We start from the raw sequence: 21,597 nt of genomic DNA, 5'->3' as shown, positions 1-21,597 counted from the left end.
GGTAGCGTTGTAATTTAGATAGCATAGTTAAGTATTGTTTAAATCTTAATGTAGAGGAAGTTTGTTGTTCTTGTCGTTAATCCTAACTGGATTGATATGTTCTGAGTGTTGGGGGTGGGGGTTGTTAGGCCTTTTTAGGGAGATAATTTTTTATCCTCATCAGGAAAATGAACCTACGCGCTCTTGAACCTTTTCCTTCCTGAAAGACATAGTGGAGCTAAGATGATTCTTTTTAGTTTTCTGCTCCAACAGTGTGAAAGACTTTTCTCCTCCCAACCCAATGGTATAATTCGTAGTAGTCCACCTCCTCTGTAAGGTTTTGTCCTACAGTTTCAACAGTTAAGTTTTTTAGTCCAGCTAAGATCTGGCCACCAACACTGTGAAATATGAGGTAAAATAAGTTAAGATTTTGCTGACTTTTAAATTCATATGTTAAATCTTAACATTATCAATTTTTTAATTACTTGTAGAATTTAATTACCTAGTGACGATTCTGTTTCTAATAAGTGAGAATCTGAATTTAATATTTTTCCATCCTTTTTTAAAGTATATTCAACAATATGCCTGCCTTATTTGAGGACATGATAAAATGTACCCAAAATGACTTAGGACTGTCTGACTCCTCAGAAAAATAACTTTAAAAAAAAAAACCTCATTGTTTTTATATTATGAATCGATTTCAGCAGGTTTTAAAACTGATAGTATCTGTGTTTGGTACACAAGTGCTTTAATTAGTTCTCATAATTTTAATGATGCTAAGTTAAGGTGATCTATCGTGAGTAGTCTTATATGAATATCTTTTGATGTTATTTTAGCAGAAGCAACATAGGTGGAAAAATCAAAACATCATTTTATCCAAGTCCTTGAAATGTATAACTCCAACAATGTCAAGCATGTTGGTCTGCAGTCTTTTCTGTTTTAGAAGCAGTGGTGAACTGTGTTAACTAATGATACCTTCCACTGACAGGCTTTGAGAATTGATATAGATTGTATGTATTTTTCAAAGTGTTATAAATTGTGTGGTGTTTACAGTATCTGAAAATGTTCACAGGGAACTCATTTTATTGTTTTGTTTTGTTTTTTAATCAGCACTTGTCAGTTTGTGAAGCTTCTACAACTGAATTAGAGCAAATACGCTCGGGTTATAAACCAGATCACTCCCATTCCTTCTCTTCAGTTTTCTCACCTCTCTCTTTAAAAACCTTTAGGGGTAACTGGAGTAAATCACTGTTTAATTGCCTTTAAAACTACTGGGTTGTTAGGCCTTATTTAACTATCTATAGAGAGCTATTTGCAAACTTAAGTTGTGTAAATATAGTTTCTACTTGTGGATCTAAGCTGTTGCCACCGGGAGAGAGCTAGGCAACCCACCCTAGACCTCCGGCTGATTACTGGTAAGATTCCTTGTAATGTGGAATTTTTTTGTAACCTGTTGATTATAGGTTTCTTGGTATAAATATAATACTATTATATTCACCTCAATTTTCCCAGAATAACAACAGTCAGTTGGTAGTAGCCCGCCTGCTTGAACGAGATAAGGGTTAACAAAGTTTCTGCTCTGATCTCCCACTCTGATTTCTTTAGACAAGTTTTCAGCAGAGTAGGGGTTTAAAGTTTGGAAGTGGGCTTTTATCTTTCTTTTTTTAATTATATAGTGAGTTCTTAGAGGAAGTGTAATGGGAAGCAGGGAGTTGCTGATAAATCTAAGGTTCAGAACAGTCCTGTTAAAACTTAAAAGCCAGATCCTGGCTTTGGAGCTTTCTAAAGGTACATAACCATACAGCCATTACAGGTTTTCATGGATATTTGAATGGGGAAGGAGGAGATGTAATAATTGTTCTTTTCTCAAGTTTCTACCTTGTGCTTCAACTTGGATTACATTATTGTTTATACCAAAAGAAACCTAAGGCACAGGAGTTTCCTATATATGATATATTTCTGTTTGCTATTTTAAAATAAAAAACAATTTTCCCAATATTCAGTGATGTATTATTCTTGTTCAGAAGTTGATTTTATCACACATAGAGGTCAGTAAAAGCAGAAATTTTAAAAGAATGATGGGACAGCATTTATCAATATTTTAAACCTTATAGCTACTTATTCTTACTATCATTATTGCTGTAAACTAATATCCTAACTTCAGTTGAGTCACTCTTTAAGTTGGAACTTTCACAAAGCTAATGTTTGTTTTTAAGACCTAAAATATCTCCTTAGCTACAAGGAAATTAGAACCTGTTGTTAAAGTATCATTTTATAAAATATACTTTACTATATATGGTAAACAAATGTGTTTTCCAGAAGGAGTCTGCTGAGATTAAATTGCTCCCAAATCCCTATATAGATCCTGGATGTATTATTACCTCTAATCTAAAAATATCCTGTTTACATGTATTTCACAGCTTTTCCTTCTTTAAAACCAGTAACTCCTTTGAGGGAGTGTGGATGACAAAATAATGTTTCCTGTATTAGCAGTACTAATACATTAGAATTTTTCATTTTTCTCTGGATTACCTGGTGGAGGGGTGGTTCCAATCCAGACACATGTGTGTCTCCCGCTGTAATCATGATTGTAACTGTAAACTGACAAGTTCCTTTCGGTGTCTGTAATCCTGGATCATTTCAGAAAGATTATTATTACAGAAAGTCTAAAATTTTCTCAAAAACTTTTCCTATGCCTCTATAGTGAAAAAAAAAAAAGTCTTTAAATAAATGTAAGATAGTCTCATTTTTGAAATATGGGTGGCAAAAAAGGATAATAGTGGTGGTTATTTCATGATTACTTATTAGGAGGTATAATAATATAAAATAAAAGACTCCAGGAGGTACCCCCTTTCAAAAATTGAATACTTTCCTTCCTTCCTTCCTTCCTTGTATAGTGTGACTGAGTGGGAGTCTCTTGAATTGTTCGTCTTCCTTTTATCTAATATTCTATTAATCTCCAAAAAGATCAGTTTGAGTCTGGGAAAGGGTTTTTAATCAACACTTCACAGAGCTTAAAGCTACCCTACCTAAAGTGTCAGCTTTGTTAGGCGGTTTTAGATTTGAAGCACTGCAACTGTCATGCACTGTACTAAAAGTAAAGAATGTACACCAAGTGGAAGATGTTGAAAAGAGGAAAATAGCACAAAGTCGATTAACAGAGATTCGAGAACAGAATAGCCATCAAAGCATTCCAGCATTTATCTCAAAATCTATGTAGGGTAAAAAAAAAAAAGGCAACAATGATAGTTTTAAACCTCACACTTAGGAGGGATGAATGTTGATTTAATTGATTCATTTGGATCGATGTTTTTAAAGTTTCACACCACTGATCTTTCATGTAGTGATGTCTTTAGCAGTCAGTGGTCTGACATGAGCCTTCTCAGATTTCATCAGTGGAACTCTCTGTGACATCTGAAATTATGCAACAGCCTGCGCAATGGTAACTTTGGAATTGGGAGACCTTGATGCCAAAGAGCATGGTTACATTCAAGAACTCTTGTTAATTCTTAGCACAGAGGTTTTAGAGGAGTGGTAATTATAAATGAACCTTAAAGGTTAAAGTCACCAAATATTATGTAGTGGGCTTTAATTGCTAGATAGGAGAAAATCATCCTGAAAGTTTGACCATTAAGTGGATATCATGCAGTGACCAGCCTTTTCCTTTTGAATGGGAAAAAGCTTGAAAATGGAAATTTGACTTAATCCATGAGGCCTTCCAGGCAATTTTTCCCAGTCCTTTGCCTTGAGATTTGTTTTTAAAAAAAAAAAACCTTTCACTATATTCTTTGTATTGTTGAGTTCTGTTTGAAACAGACATGAAACATGTTTCTAGAGTGAAATCTAGAGAGGCCCTGCATTTTTCTTTCCAGATCATTCCACTTTTTCTTCCTTGGCTAATGCACCGGGTAACACGGGAGACTGTCATAGGTAAAATAATGTTGAACTGTACTTTGTAGCCAGCCTGGAGTACCAATACAAAGAATCTGAAATGAAAAGACAACCAACACCCCCGCGAATGATATGTCTCTTTTTAAAGTTTACAATTTGAATAATGAACTTGGATAGAAACTTGGCAGGAAAACAAACCATGGCACCATCACATCACCAACCATTTTCACTTTTCTGTCCAATTTCAGAGTGCATGTGTTTGTGAGTATTTCACTAGATCAGTGACAGCTCTTTATTTGCATAATTATATGCTCTGGTCTGAAGAGAAAACTAACCCCCAAATTTCATGGGTCACCAAACTGCAACAATCAATGTTTTATCACGTATGCTAAGCAAAATCTAAGAAGCTATATGAAGTTTCTTGGGGAGTTTTTACTCCTCAGAAAATTAAAGAGTTTTCCTCTCCTGAATAGATTCAAAATCTTTCCAAGTTCTTTGTAACTGAATTCTGTTTGAAGGCAAAACTAGAGATTAACATGTAGATCTGGATCTTAAACTGACTAGCATTACTTCAAAGTGGCTTAAGAAGAGCAGCATTTTTGGAACGCTAAACTTTTAAATTCTAAGTATTGCCCTTCATGCTATCAGGTAAAAAATTATTGGTCAAATTATGATGAGCCAAATTGAACTCCAAATTAACTGCAATTGAATATAAAGTTCATTTCCTTTTTTGGAATACTCAGGGTTTTTTTTAAAGACCTAACAGAAAAATATGTATATATGCATATGTGTCTGTGTGTATGTGTACACACATACATGTACATGTCCACCCAGGGGTATATATGGCCATTCCGCCAGGATGGACAACATACACTGTATATGTATGTCTTTTCGGTGCAAGTAACCTAGTAGGTATTCCATATATGTTGGTCATGAGGATTGTTTGTAAATTTACTTTCTCTTAAATTTTTCATGTTGAAATTCTGCAAGACATTGTAATAAATATTTTTGAATGCCTCAAGTTCATTTGCATCTGTAAATTATCTGTATGTAATGTATGTAAGTGTTTAAGGTTGGCTTTATTTCATTAAAGAAGAGTTGATATAAACTGTTGGTGTCTTTAGTTTATAGGCAATCAGCCAGACTTGAAATGAAATGCAACACAGAGACACATGCAGAGAGTGACTGTTTGTTATGGAGTTATTCAAAATCCTGGAAAATATACTTTTACCTAGGCTCTTAAGGAGTATACTAGGTGCATGATTTAATTCTACTGCAAAAGGACTAGGTCTATATTTCACTTAAAAGCATATAATACAATGCCTTTTTTTAAAGTGATCTGTTAGTAATAATAAATTAATAATTTCTTTATCATGTAATTTACTTTCATCAAGAAAAACATTAGAAAAAGAGAAACACTGAGCTAAAAATTTTAAGAATTGTATGGTTTTGAAGTATTTTATTCTCTGCCTTGGAAAGGGAGAAGTCTTTAGGTCAGGCATCTGAAATTTCCCAAAGTGTCCCATTATTTCAAGCAAAAAAGAAACCAATCTCTCCCAAGTTCTTAATTAAAGTTGAATTGCAAGTGGAAAACTCTTCTTTTTTTAGTGCAAAACCTTAAACATCTGCTTATCAGGAGCACACCACATCTCCCCTTGTTACTGTCTTTCCAAAAGGTTCACCTGGTTATTATGCTCTCTCTGCTCCACCCTTCATCTACCTCCCCAGAAACTGCTGTTTGTCTTGGATTCCTCTGGCTGAAAATTCCTCAAAACTGAAAATGTAAAAACAAAGTTTAGCTTTTTTTGTCAGAATGAGCTGGTAAGCAAATGAGTTAACATTGCTGTCTGACTAAGCAGTAAAGACTGAAAAATAAAGAGTAGAACCCTTCTCAATTACCATTTAAAGATTTATAGGTTAGGGACCTATGTGCCTCTGAGATCAATTTACATTTTATTTTTAATGTATAAATAGACAATATGTATGCCTAATTACTTTTTGTCCTCCATGTGACCTTTGTGGGACCTTACGATGAGTTTCAGATAGGGGTCTCAGTTTTCTCTTCTGCCTAGGACACAGAAAAACCTGTTAACTTCACACAGAATTCCACACATGGAGCAATTGCCCCTATAGCTGAAAGAGCTAGCTTTCTCTACCATTTTCATTTCTTTTTGCTCAAGTACTACCTAATCCCATTGTGCCTGAAAAAGGTACCTCTGATTCAGTTCATCTTCATGTACCTCCAAATAGTTTCCCACAGGGTTGTTTTCTTCTTTGTTTTAACTATAATTACATGGCTTTTTCCCAATAAATGTTCTACCTTCTCTGGGTACTGATAATCAGGATTTATCAACTGAAGAAATATTGATGGTTTGTTGTGGTGGTTTTGGTTTGGAGATTTTGTGGAGAGGGGCGTTGCTTTTGCTTTTTTTTTTTTTTTTTTTTTTGCTTTGCCTCAGTAAATTACTTAATATCATCCCCTGGAATAGCCAGCTCTAAAAATAACCCTAGCACAGAGTGTCACAATTTGGCTTTCATACAGTTTCAAAAGAAAACCATTAAAATTGCATTGATCTCACAAATATTGATCTAGTGCTTGATATCAAATATCAAATGAGATGCTGTCAGTTGCTGCTGATCATTGTGTCAGCTGTTTGAATTCTTGTCCCTTCTTCATTGTCACATGGATTCAAGTTGCTAAGGCTAAGATTTTTCATGTTAACACAATTAGCCATGCTTTTCACATTTCTGGTTTGACCAAACATAGTTAATATTCTACCTGAAATTCTGTCACATGGTTTCACACACACACACCTACACACACACACACTTTTTGTAAAAAAACATGTATTTTACACAAGTGTAAAACCTATATATATTTTTTCTCTCTTTCTTAAGTGCGCTTTGCTTCCTAGATAAGCAATGTTTCTATTTAGTTCTCTATTCTAATTTTGAGATACTTGCTATTTGTATATTGCTTTCTTTCTGGGCACCTGTCTTTTAAGAAATCAAAATTTGTTTTAAGAGAATGCAGTTATTATAATACCATTTTGAAGCTTAAAGTGAAATCAGCCATTTCAAATTCATTCACACACACACCACAATAGATAAACCACTTCTTTTATTCTTGCTAACAACAACAAAAAAAAACATAACTGCAGTATTTGGCTAGCATGAAGTTTAGAGAATTATTTAAATATATGATTTTTTAAAAATAATTTCTCAGTAAGCTCATATTATCTAATGGGCTAAGTCATGCTGTGGTATTAGTATATGGTATCAAACCTGAAAATAGCTAAGTGCCTTGGGATATGTTAAAAGTCTCAAATCACCCTTTCTTCTTTCCTCCTCCCTCTTTACTTTGTATGTCAGTAATTGATAATTACATTACTTCGAAAAATTGGAACACTTGAAGGAGGAAACCGTCCTGTAATGACCAGTTACCGCTGCTGACTCAGCTGTGCAGACAGAGAAATAGGGTAGAACTCTCGTAGAGAGCTGTTTAAATTATACATCATTATGCATATTCTCCACATTCATGGGAAGAAGAAAAAAAAAAAAAAAAACCTCAGCGGCTCAACTTTTCGGTTTCTCCGTCTCCTTTTTTTTTTTTTTTTTAAAACACCTGAGCTCGGTTTGGGTGCCGCAAAATGAAGCGAAAGGAAGCCGCGTTCTTCCCAGCACCATGGACAGCACCCCAGCGCGCCCCCTTCCCGCTCCCCTCCGCCAGAACCCCGAAGTTCCAGCCCTCGCCTGATTCCTCTCTCCGACCACCCCCTCACCATAGGAAACTGGCTCAAAATCTTAACGATCTGAACCCAAAGCGACAATGGGTTTTAAAAGTCTACAGTTTGTGGGTGGAGAGGCTTGCTCGCTCCGTGCCCGGTGTTAACTAGAGTGCCCCCCAGTTGACACACCATTTTCCTGCTCCCCGAATTTGCATCCACTTTATCATGAAAGCAGCGCCGCTCTCAGTAGCTTGGGTAGAAGTCTTAGCCGCAACTTTGACCAACTTTTCACCACCACCTCCGCGCTGGCCAGAGCTGGACCGGCTCGCCGCTTTAAGAGCTCTCTACTATGAGCTGCATCCTCCCTGGGCTGGTGATCTCAGCCACGAGAGACCTGTGGTCCGGGAGCTGCACGTCCAGACCCACTGGGCCCTCGGTCGCACGGCTCTGTCCGGGGCTGGAGCCGTGTCCCCGGGGTGCGCCCAGGTGCTGGCTCATTACCTCCCGGTGGCAGGTGGCTCTGCAGCGGGCGCCCAGTCCGCGGCGCGCTAAAGAGCTTGCCAGAAACTTATCTGACAGCACTGAAGAGGGGGCGCGACCGGCTTAGGACCCACCACTACCACTTTTCCTACTTTCAGACCTCAAGTCCAAGATCCAAATTTCCGCAGGTCTCCCTGTTTGGATCTCCGTTTTACCGTAGGGTTAAGCAAAGTACAATAAAGATCACTTTCCGCTGGTGTCTTTTCATTGCGTCATCTCCCTAGCAACATATAAGTCAGCGCGCTTAAGACTAGTTTTTAAAGATTTCCAACTGCACCTTCCTTTACTGAAACTTGCCTCACTTGAACTTTGAGTGAAACCTCTTCCTTGCCTCCGGAACCCTGTTCTAATCATCTACTCTCTTGAATCGACTTTGAGGAGGAAAAGTATTCCATTCTGAGTAGGCAAGACGGCCAAAACCAAATTTTCTATTAAAATATCGATTGTACAAAAATCGTTTCAAATCAGCTTGATCCAAACTTGATCAGAAAGGGCCAGGAAAGTGAAAAGGGGAAAGAATTTTGGTATCTTACGGTAGGGGGTTTCTTTCCTCTAAAACAGCCTCGATAAACTCATTACAAAACTGCCCTTGTATAGTGGTGAATTACAATACGTTTCAGGATAAAATGATCCTCTATTTGCCACAGTATTACAATGAAAATTTCCTGTGAATTCCTCAGTTTAGCGGTAATTCAGCTTCAAAACTCTATTGTTCTATCTCTTAAGACATACAAATATGAAATATTTCACAGGTTAACAATTCAGTCTGTTTTCTCACACAACGCTGCTTGCACAAAATGTTTGCCCCCTTTATGGTGTGCAAAGTCACTGCTGAGTTATCCCCAAAGATAATTTTTCTTTCTCATAGTTTGGTCAATTTTGTGGTCTCAAGAGTCGTTTTGTCCAAACTCTTAGACAAGTCCTTGCTACAAGAGAAACTCAGCCACGCTGGGAGCTATTTTAAACGAGCGGCATGACCCTGTGAAAACTAGGCAAAGGCTGCGAGGCAGCTGAAGTGTGCAGGATAGCAAAGGGGACCTGTTGAATAATCGTGACTCAGAGATTCGAATATTCTTGACCAGGATCCACCTCCCAGTGGTGAAATACCACTGAAATATCATGATAATGTTTGAATGTCTTTGGTTGGTATATTTTCCCAGAGCTTATTCTATGAATTGAGCTGCCATCTTTGGGTAAATTCATTCTTACCCACTGAGGTTCGAGGTTTGGTAACAAGAAAGGGAATCAGGAGTGAAGGACTTGGGGCTTTCCTCTGTTGGTTCCGGGGACTTGTGGCGATTCGGGGGAAGTACAGAGCAGTTACTGAACTCCTGGGTGCCTAACATTTGTTCCCTCAGTCTGGGTTTTTGGGAACCTCTTTCCTTGACTGGAGATTTTTCCTTATGACCTGGGGACAAAGTGGCTAAGATTCCTAGTTTATTAATCAGGAATTTCTTACTTTTAAAAAAAAGTGTATTCTTGACACAGTTTCAGAATGACTTTTCTGGGCTAGTCTAAGTAAATCAGAAACTCCCAGACCTGGGTGGATATTTCAGGACCACCTTTGCCAGAGAAAAACGTGATGAAAAGAAGTACAAGAAAACTCCTTTTAAGGAGACAAATCACAATCAAGACACTAAATGATAATGATTAGGTCCCCCGAAAGGAGGTTCTCCGCTGATGTTTGCTCACCACCTGTATGTGTTCGATGCAACTTTAAACCATTTTACAGCATAGATGGCCACCCCCATGCACCTTATTCCAAACTTTTTCTTTAATTCCAATCCCACTCTTCTAGAGGATTGCTGCTGTCCTATTTATTTGTTCTCCTTCAAAGTCATTTAAAATAACTTTCCTGTCTCTTGTGCGTTTGTCAATGTCAAATATACACTATTTGGTTAAAGAAAAGTGTGTATTTCACATATTATAAAAGAACATATTTCTTTGTTTGGTTTCTTGGAAATCAGTAATCTCTTAAACACTTTCCAAGACCCCTTGGGGAGGAGAGCCATGTAAACAATAACTACCAAACTTCAACAAGACAATATTAGTTAAAATCTGCAGGATGATCCTTCAAATTCAGGTAGGTAATAGGGAGTGACTTCCTATCCCAAGATAAGAAGGGACCCAAGGTGTCTGCTGCCAGGGTCCATCTTCTGCAACTTGCCTAGGGAGCTAGCCATCTTGGAGAATCTGGAGGTAATTCTAAACTAGCTTACAAGACATCTTAATAGCCAGACTGGTCATTAAATGACTGAGCTGGGAGATGGTTGTATGACCACAGGGAGGTTGCAAAATACACTTACCCCTATTTTTAAAAAAATCATGATTTCAGTCTCTCCTGACATAATTAAAGCTTTGGGTAACCCTCTCTTATTTGTCTCATGCTGTGAAAAAAAATCACCTGCACCTCTGATGAATGAAACTTTAAAGAAAGTTTCAAATACATCCAACAGTTTAATTTCTGCTTTTTAAAGTTGGTGTGTATGTGAAGAAATAGAAAAGGCATTAAAGTAACACATTAGCTATCTAGCAGTTTAACATTAGAGAAGAGAATACACCTAGTTTTCAACTTACCCAACTTTTAAAACTATATGTGTTCCTGGAAAGTAATACCTGATTGGATTAAATTTGCCAGAGATTGTAAACTAAGCTCTCAAGAAGGTAATGAAATATATTAACTCTCTTGAGTAAGTGGTTGGGAGGGATTTATAAGCATTTGAGGATCCGGTGATCCACTGGAAGCACAGTTTACTCAATTTTGAATTTTCCTGATCAACTTTCAACCCTGAGAAAACGAGAGCCATTTGCCTAACTTAATCTGGAACGTATGTTTGCACCAGTAGCAGGTTTTCTGGTTTGTGGTTGGGGCTGATCAAGTTGTAAATTTTCCGCTTTAGGTTTTCAGCGCCTGCTAGTTTCAGCCTAACACCTAGAGAGAGGCTTTGTGGGGTTCTCCACCAAATCGGCCATGGTTTGACAAAAGGTTTCCAAACCACCCAGCTCTGAGTGTTAACCGATTTTCCTGAAGATGGGACATTTCTATAAGAATTAGTTCTCTGAATCCAAAAGACAAGTAACAAGTTACATTCTCTTTTGTCAAAATGTTCATAAAATATCTACATGGAAGGTTTTTCCTCCCCCATTTGCCTTCCTCACCTGCAACCTTTTAAGGGACACACAACGGTTTGAGAGCAGTGAGTGCTCTGAAAGTGTCATCTTCATTCGACAAAACAATATACAGGTCCTTTTGGCTCATCTTAATTTTTTTCCCATCAGAAACATAACTGTTGGTATTCTGTTTCTTTGTGCTTCCACACAAAGGATTTTTTTTAAGTGTTTTGAATATCTGAGAAGAATCACCCCGTGATTAAAATAAGTATACATTAGAACCCACAAATCACCCTTCACAAGCTTTGTGGTAGCTTTTATTACTAATATTGGAACACATTTCTTTATGGACCTGAAATTTAGTATTTGGTCTTTAAACAAGTGACAATACTTTAAAATCAATGCAAGGTATACCATAATGATAAATCAACGTAATAAGCTTCCTAAGACTAGTTTGACTCATCTTGAAATGGAAATAGGTATTAGTGGTGGAGCGGGAGGTTAACTCTTGGTGGTAAACCTCAAGGGCTGTAACTAACTGTCTGGACCTGCTGATTTATCTTCTTCCTGAAAACCTCAATCAGATTACTGGAGGAAAAGTTACCCAAGTGCTTTTTGAAACGCATCAGAGCTGGTAATTGAGCCATAAATGTGCCCTAAATTCAGGTGCAGAGTTGCACAAATTTTATTATTACACAGATGAAGGTGGGCAGCTCCCATCTGGGTGCTACCTTAATCAAAAAGTGACCCAGGGTGACAGAAACAAGGACAGTGAGAGCTTTACCAGCACTGTGCTAATCAAATGCCCACAACTAGTTGAGAACAACGGTGCTAAAAAGCTGCTTTAATTCTGAAATGCAAAGTCCTGAGACGCCGAGCGCCATCTAGCAAGCAAAGTTAGAATCAAAGTCAAGCAGAGAGCAGAGCAGCGAGGGAACTGGGAGGTGACGGGGGCTTCGAGATGCACTCGCTGCGACTTGCCCACTGGCCCTGTCTCACCTGAGCCCAGCGCTGCTCGCGGGCCTTCTGGTCTTCGCCCCACCAGCCAGCTCAAACAGACTTAACTCCTGAGGTGAGACAGACCCTTTCTGCCTCAAGCGAAGGCTAAAGGACAGCTCCTCACAGGGTTGCCCATTGTCTTTAATTAGAACAAGCGGCCTTTCCGTTTCCACCATCTCCACCTCCAAAACCAGCGCGGCTGGCTCATTCTGCACCTTCCTCTCCAGATGGGGATCAAGATCAGTGCCTGAAAGGCTCACCTTGGGCTGACACGACTCCCAGGGCTTCGGCGCAGAGGAAAGCACATCGCTGGGAAATCCTAGCAGGATTTGAGAAGTCATTCTGAGTTTACAAGGCTGCCTAGACGTCTCCTGACAGGCGATTCGAGCCATCTCTGAGTGGCATGAGACACAGATTTCCTTAACAAGGCACGGCTGGTCATGGAAACTGGATGCTGCCTTCAAAATATAAATAATATAACTTTATTCTTCTCCAGGCAACCAGGTCTTTGATATCTCCTTTGGCTGAAGCAAAGTCCAAAGGTGGCCAGCATGCTGCCAAATAGCCCTGTTAGTTTGTAGCTTGAGGGGGGAAAACAGCACTTTCCCCATCTTTAAGGTTTGGAAGATGTTACCTAATTATATGAATATTCTGTGGAACTGAGCTAACAAAACACAGCTTCTGAGATTTGTGATGTGAAGAAAATCAAGGAAAAAAATCGCTGGTTTCTGGATAGGCAAAAATGCCATATTTTCCCTTTAAACTAAGTCGATCTGAATTAAAAAGACTAAGGGGTTCATCTCATGTCTGCTTTCTAAAGTACTTCTGTTGGTTCTTTCTGGAATTTCATTTACAGATTGGTGGTGGGGCAAATCCATGGACATACATGTTAGCCTTAAACTACTCCTAATTTCCTGCTATTGAATATTGTCTTTATAATAACTCATTGATTCACAGAATACAGAAGGCAGAGCTTGGGTTTTCTATTGTTCTGTCCCCTGCCCCCACCCCACACATACAAATTTTCCCAGTGAAGTGTTTTGTGGAAAAAAAAAAAAAAAAGCCTAACCAACCAACCAAACAAAAACCTTAGAAAATGAATATTAAAATATTCCAACTGAGTTTTAAATGCTACCCCAATCTCAGCTTTGCTTCTCAGTGAATAAAGGCATGGCATAACAGATATGAAATAGCAATTCTCCATTTTCTGCTAATCTATTTACTGTGCAAAACAACCACATTGAGAATCAAGGAACTGCTAGATAAGAATATACTCAAAATGTTCATTAAAACATCTCCACAGGTTATAGTATTTACAGAAAAAAAAAATCCCCTAAAATCATAACCCATTTAACAAACATAAGCCAGTAAGGAGCTTAAGCGACAATTTACAAAACATCTAAAACATTTCCATGAAACCTCCTTGTCCCCTTATGTCTCAAAACACATGTAAAGATCTGAAGATGGAAATTGTAGGTACAATCCACACTGCCTCCTCTTCCCCTCTTCCTCTGCGAAGTTCAGAGAAGTTCCCAGACCAGTCTTGCCTCAGATCACAATAAAATTTTAACTTTTTTTTTTGTTGTTATTGGTGTCTAGTTAAATAGCACATTTCTCCCATCAAGGTCTTCTTAAACACAGAAGCTTCTCCTAGACAGGGTACCCAGCTGTTTAATTTAACATTGATTTATTGCTTTTAAAAGTAAATTTACACACATGCCAGGAGCGCTCGGTTTTGTTTCCCCAGACCCTGAGATTTATTTTCTACTTAGCGCTTGTCTGACAAAACAATGTCCTTTAACTTTATTACACATCGATGAGGAAATCTGTCTTATTTTTGTTCAGATTTATTGCTGGGTTGCTTGTGGGGACTTCTGTGATCCAGAAAGGCCGAGGTCCAAAAATAAATAGAAAATCAAACAGAGTTGATCACAAAATAATAGTCAAAACCTAGAATATGGCCCAGCATATTCTGACCTGCTGGGGGGTGAAGTGGGCTGAAGGATGAAGCTCCCTCCGTGAGCCCAGTCACTCAAAATGAAAAAAGAAAAATTATTCTAATGGGCACATAGCATTTGAAAGTTGAGTAGCCAAATCTGTGTTCTATCAGGTCTCCAAGTTCTTGGTTAAAATTTATTTGGAATTCGAGGGCAGGGAAGTGCGGTGTGCAGGCTTCCCACCCCAAAGCCGCCTTACCTCCCTGCAGAACTCCCAATTATCACATGTTTGTGATGGCTGAGCCCAAGGGAATTAAGATGGACTTTGAAGCATCTTTTACGGTACACTTCATCTACATTTGGGTTTTCTTTAGTTCTCATTAAAAGGGCCACTTTCTTCTTTTCATTGATATACTGTCTTTGTGTCCTTCATTTCACACTCTTTAAAAAAGTTCTCTCATCAGATCAAGTGCAAAAAGGAGGGATGACATAATAACCATCATAATCATGATAACAACAACAAACAACTGGTACTGTGGGTTTAAATCTTTTTTTTTTTTGAAGAAGGTTTTTCTCCTCTCTAAGGCATGGTCCTTCAACAACACTGGGAAAAAAAAAAAAAGCTGAGGTTGAGAATGGACATAATAAGCCTGTTTCTAAGGTTAAGTTGGAAATCCAGACAGGCTGCAAAACTCGGCGCGTGTGTGATGATGAGCTTTATTTTTCCAGTCTGATTTCTCAGAGGCATCCAACACCTTCGAAGTGTTCAAATAAGGACACACTCTTTTCTAGTAAGAAGTAAACTTGGATGGGTTTTGTTATGGGATGAGGGAAAACTTTCTTACCCTCACAAACACCTCATCCTTAAAGACCTCTGTCTGAGAGCTTGACTTACCCACTCTGGTCAGTGAGTCCACAAAAACATGTTAAAATGTTTCAATAATTTTTTACCAACCCCAGAAGATTTTTTTTAAAGCTAATGGATCATTTTTTCCCTCCTGAAACACAGTGAGACACGTTGGCACGCGCACTTCCTACCTTAAAAAGAAAGAAAAAGGAAAGGGCAAGACAAGGAAGAGAGATGTCTGTCTTTAAAGGAGGGGGAAGGCGGGGGAAAGGAACTCTTCGAAACCTTGAAAATTCTCCTCTTCTTATTAGGAGCCTCTCCCCAACCCCCCTGGCCGTTCTGCTCTTTGAAAAGGAGTCCTGTCACTCAGAAAGGAGCTGTGCCTCCAACCTCCTCCCCATTCACCCACCCAGCCGGCCCCCCTCAGCCTCGCCGCCTGGCCCCGGCCCACCCCGCGGCCCTCCCCGCGCGCGCACACGCGCACACACACACACTCACACACACACACACACACACGAGTTTCTTCCAAGTGCTTTTTCAAGTAAGAGCTGGAGAGATGAGAGGTGCGGCTTCTCCAACGCGGAGCCAGACAAGTACTTCTCAGCCCGCGGAGCGCGGCCCGGCGCGAGGCCCGGCGCGCCTTGCACGTCCCGAAGCCCCCGGGCAGCCCGGGCACCCCGGGCCGGCCGGCCCTCCCGGCGGCACTCCGGCCGCTCACGCGCCCGCGCCCCGCGCCCCACGAGGCCTTTGTTCGGCCTGGGTACCCACGCGCGGCCGCCGCGGGAAGGATGCTCGGGGTGGGGTGGGGTGGGGTGGGGGTTGACCGCGGGGCCGGCCGCAGGCCGACGCCCCAGGCGGCGGACAGATCAGGATTCCTGGCACTTTGGGGCCCGCGGACCGGGGCCACCCCCCATGTTTCAAGCCCGAGGCTCAATGCGGGGGTGAGGGGCCCGGGGCGGGCGCGCTCCGCACAGGGGTGTAACCACTGCGCTGACTTCCCTCCTCCTCCCCATTCCGCCTCACCAGTTTCTCGTCTTTTCTTCACCCCCCCTCTTCTCTTACCCTCTGCCACGCTCAGAGGCTCAGTGGGTGGGAGTGTGTGTGTGTGTGTAAATGTATGTGTGTGTGCAGTTAGGTGGAACTTTCATAAGAATATGTCCCACACTTATAAACTTGCCAGGATGGGGGAGTATGCTCCCGAGCGGTGGGAGAGTTTAAGCGACTTATTTGGGAGGAAATAGGGGGTCAGATTTGGTCTAAGTGGAACATCTGCAAAACATTCAAGCAGCTTATTCAACAAAGAATCTAGCCATTTATTGTAGAAATAATAAAAAGCCACTAATGATTATGGTTCCCACCCCTTCCCCCAAAAGGCCAAACCCTAATGAAATAATTCAAAGGTAGGCCTCATTTCCTAATAGTGGAATTAAACAACAACAAAAAAGAGCCCAACTAAACTTTCCAGCTCTGCCTTCTTAAGGGCCTGGGAACCTTGCTGAGAAATTAGGTAAATAAAAGGCGAGTTGGAATTTCTGTTGAGTTCAGGCTGCAGTGCCCCGACTTGCCGACTTGCCTTGCCGTAGTTCTGCCTTGATACACAATGACAAATTCCTCTTTAAATAATAAAATGTGAAAGACTCTTCAGGATGCGAAGATGTCTGGGGTTAAGCAGCTTTTTAAACCATCAGTTTTAAAATGCCTTGTGCAATGAATACACTACCTTTAAATCCGAAAACCATTATAAATATGCTATACATCTGTGTGCCAGTTTATCTCTCCATATTTCTTTTTAAAATGAGGAACGCATTCATAAAAAGCTACTTGGCACACTTTATTTTAGGAAAGCAGATGTTAATTTTTTCACGTATCATTTTATGACCAAGTACATGTGTAACGTTGGAAAGCATCCAGAACGCCTCTATTATTTGCTAAATGACTATGAGTTGAGGCATATTATTCTCAGCCTAACCATGGTATAGGTTATATCAATAAAGTAAACATCTGTGATTTTTTTTTTTCTTCTTTAAACCAGGGGATGGGGGGGGTATATAGAGTTACTATAAACGAGGGAGAGAGAAAAATAAGAGTTTGACTAGGAAGCGCACACCTGCGTGGTAGCAAATAGGATATTTATATTGTTCGCTGCAAAACAAAGTCCACAGTCGGGCACTCGGGGATATTTACATGACGGGAGATAAAGTTGAAAGCCTTTCCCGGCGTGCCAAATGGGATTCTCCCTGTGGCCTTCAGCGTGGCAGGATAACAGGTATTGAGCGCTCCCGGCGGCGGCGGGCCTGCGCGCCGCCTCCCTCCCCGCCAGCCGGCCGGGGCCCAGCCCGAGTCGAGCCGGGCGCTCGGGCTCTAGGAATTCCCAGGCTTTGCGGCAATTTCCGCGGGGTTCCCAGCCTAGAAATCTGCTCAGGAAGCGTCCTCATTTGCCCTGCGTCGCTCGAGGACGCCGGCGCCCGGGATCAGCCAGTGGCGTGATAATTAATGGAATACAATATTTATGGTCGGATGTATTGACTCGGAGGCAAGCGCGCCGTGTAGACAGTCCGTGGGGGTCTGACAAACAGTGGGGTGAGTGAACAAACATAATGACCGGAGTACTTATGTCTATCCGGTTGACTCTCTTAAACCCGAGGTATGGAACATCATGATAAATATTAATATCCACCTAGACAGTCCCGCCGTCCTCCTAAGCTCTCCCTTCCTGCACGCTGCCCTTTACAAAAAGGCCAGAGAAGAGGTGGTTTTTTTTTTTTTTAACATAAAATGCTACAAAATATGAAAAATAGGTCACCAATAAAATTGGTCTCAGCATGGAGCGTAATTGCAACAAAGTGCCGCCGAGTAAAATCGAGGAGTGAGCTGGCTGGGGCGGCACAGTCGCGAACCATCTGGTGTGTATTAAAAGTGGTGCTGTAAATATTGCTGAGAGCTAATGCATTATCGGCTTCTATAAGTGCACAGGGCCTGTAAGCTTTCCATATGTTAGAATATGTAGATCGCGGGAGAGGAAAGAAAGGTGTTCTACCAACCCCCGGCTTCGCAAGCATTGTTTTGCCCACTGTTGGTGGAACTGGGGCCCCCGAGTGTAGAAGACTCATTCCCATGCCGTCCTTCCCACCCCCTGCGCGATCCTGTCTTCCTCCGGTTTGCTTTTTCTCTTTTTCTTTAGCTCTTTCTCCCAGCTCCCTCCTTCCATCCCCTCCTCCTCACTCCCTTCTCTCCAAGGGGATAGGACAGGCCTTGCTGACGTCACTTCACATCAGTAGAAGAGAGTAACTGTTTCAGAGAGAGAGGGAGAAAAAAAAATTCATCTGTTTTTCATCAGTGCTCAAGTTTTGCCTTTTTAATAGAAATGAGCTGCTCAGGCTGAGTACTCCTTTTGATTTGGAGCTTGTGGGGGGTGGTCCAAGAGATTGGGAGGTGTTCTTCATCTCAGGGGCTGAATCATCCTGGAAGCAGGTCTGAGGCCAGAATGAGCGCCAATTGATGAAACCAATTAAAAAAAGAAGATGCAAAGATGATGTCTTCTAGAGTAGCTTTCACATCCACACCTCCTAGGCAACTTTTGCCAAGGAGGGTGGAGGGCTTCTGGTTCCCTGACACTTCTGTTTGGAGTCCTGGAACTTCTTTCCCTCCTCTGTGGTTCCTCTCTTCATAATTCCACCCCCCACATACCGAAACCGCCACACACAGCACAGCTAATAATTTTCCTGCTGTCACATTACTCTTCTAGGTAAAACAGTGAGAGTCCTCCTTTTCCTGATGATATCCTGCTTTCAAGAATTTACCATAATTACCCCTTCATCTCCTCGGAGACCCCCACCCCCACCCCATATTCCTCACTACAAGTTTTCACTCAAAGCCTGTGCAAAGAAATTTGCCTACATTGTCCCACAGATCATTTTTTTCTTTCCCCCAGTTGTCCTCTTCGTTCCATTCTTCCTATTCTATGTCATCTTTCCCTTCCCCTTCCTCGTCACCTCTCCCTCTTGTGCACACACCTCCAGGAGTTCCACCGTGGCTAAACCTGCTGGTCATGACAACACAAGTTCAATCAGCAAATAAATAAAACTCTTACTTTTTTTTTGGGCTGCCGGCTGCATTCCCCCTCTGGTCGTTGCCTCCTTTAATTATAGGAGCTATATTTCTTCCCTGGGAGACATTCGAGGGGATTTTTTAGTAGGAAACTCGTTTCTGCTGAGTTACTTTGGAGCCCGGACCAGTGAGTGAGTGGCCGGTACTCAGAGGCTTTGAGTGAAGTGCAGATTGAGACATATCCAGTTCCCTCTAAAAGGATCATTTCATGTGGGAGGTTGGACACAAAGTTTGCACTCGTGACTGGCATTCCAGTGAGAGACATGCATATTTTAAAACAACAAAGCAAGCTAGAAAGAAGGCTTAGGGGAGGGGAAAAAAACTTGGAAAGAAGTTACTAAGTGACAAACATCTGTCAACATGGGATAATTTGTACACTATCTGCCTCCTTTGATGGTAGTTCAAGGCAGAGGATCTAGGAAAGCAAAGTGGATACATATTTATCCCTGTGAAATATGGTAATAATACACTTTTCTCCCAAATAGGTGTAAGGTGATTAAAATTGCTTGAATGAATATTATTTTTAAATGTTTCTTAAAATAGTGGAGACCTCTAAAATTGCTTATTTCTGATAATTTATACAAAAACTAGATCCTATTTAATCTTGAAAGAAGTTCATTTAAACAACAAAGAGTGATAAAGTAATAAGCGGAGTTTATTATAGAAAATAAAATGAATTTCATCATTAAAAAAAAACCACAACAGCAAGCTGAAGAAAGAAGAGAAACAAAAAGCTCAAACAAGCCCTGGTTGCTATAGTCTAGAAATCTTTTAACTACAAGTACCAGCTTTACATGTGTCTGTGAGCCAAACATATAAACATCCACCTCTCTGCGTGTCAACAAGGAGAAAAGGCAAAATATTTTTCAGAGGATTTTCTGTCTCATTTAAGCTTGGAGTTTCAACAAGCCTATTACACTTTGAGAGAGAAAAGTAAAAAAGTTTCCTTCTTGGGGAAGGAAGTTTCTAAAAGCAGAGTAAAAGACCAGGCGAGATCCTAGGATCTTTTCTTTTCTTTTAATACCCAGAATCTCCAACAACCAAATGTAAGTTCAGGCTCCAGCTTCCACTGAGAAGTCTTTTTCTCCTCCAGATCTGAAGACAAAAGGAGAGGAGGCCTGGTGGTGAGCGGGATATCTCTGTTAGTTGTCAGCGCAGGTCCATGGGTTAGGAATGCTAATGAACCTCTTGGCCAGCTGAAGGCTCGGTTCTCTCTCTCGCACACCCTCACGCTCACACACACTCAGGCTCCTGCATGCCGACTGACAGGCACACAGACAGAGGCTCGTGCACGACCCTGTCTCTCTCCTTTTTCCTCTGAGCCTAGAGATCGATCGCTGACCCCACTGTTGGGCCAACGCTTTATTTATCTGGCTGTGCAATGATATTATCAGCCTTAAACGTTATATACAGCAAATGTCTTCCTAAATCAACACAATAGGATAGCTTGCAGAGACCAGCCTGGTCTGTCTTAAAGAAATCCCTGGCTATCTCTCTCTATTCCTCCCTCCTCTGGGTTACAGACACCCCTTTCTCCTTTCCACCGTTACTACTGGGGCTCTCTGATACGTTAGGCTTGGGGATTTGATCTCTTTCTCTCAGCTTGGTTGGAGGAGGCCTCAGCCGGCTAGGAGATGGATAGACACATTATCCACCCATCACTATGATCTCCTTCAGGGGTTGCCTTGTCAGCTGGTTCCAACTGCCTGGACCCACTCTATTCCCATGATCCCGGATTGCTCAAAATTGGGGTAGACGAGAAGGCGAGGGGTGGTCAACCGAGTGTGCAACCTTGCACCGTGTTGTTTTCTTTCCTCTCAATTACATTCATAAACCTATTTTCTGCATTGCCTGTTATTTCTTTGTGCTTCAAAATTGAAACCACGTGCAGCCGTCTTCCCTCAGCACACACAATAAATGCGCTGCTGCCCCCCCCCCCCCCAACCCCGCACCTCCTCCCCCAGCCCATCACACAACTATTTACATCTTGGTTACTCACTCCGCGCTCCGGGGCCCCCGGAGAAGAAATTGGCCCCACGGGACTAGGTGAGGCTTTGAGTAAAGCATCTCTCAAATCCGGATCGCATCTCGTGTCTCGGGCCCCCCACTCCGGGAAAGAGGCTCGTGAACTCCCCGGGCCGGCCTCCGCTCACCCCTGCCTCGCACAGGTGGTTGTGGCTGACTCTGGGACGAGCTAGCGGGGAGGACATCCAGGCAGAAAGGCAGCTCTGTCGTCTCCGGGCGGGCCCACCCGCCGGCCGCCGGGGTCAGCGGTGGCGGCGAGCGCGCCTTCCCCGGATCCTGGTCCACGCAGAAACCGGGTAGGAGCGGCCACTCCCCTGGGAGCCTTCCAGACCCAGGTCCTCCCAGGCAAAGGAGTCCCCCCCCCCCCCCCCAACCTCCTAAATAAATAAATAAAGTCCAAAGGGGGGAGGGGGAGCTGGAAAATGGATTCGCT

Source organism: Dama dama, chromosome 9 (assembly GCF_033118175.1).
Source record: "Dama dama isolate Ldn47 chromosome 9, ASM3311817v1, whole genome shotgun sequence".
Taxonomy (NCBI): domain Eukaryota; kingdom Metazoa; phylum Chordata; class Mammalia; order Artiodactyla; family Cervidae; genus Dama; species Dama dama.
Note: the sequence above shows the minus strand (reverse complement) of the source record.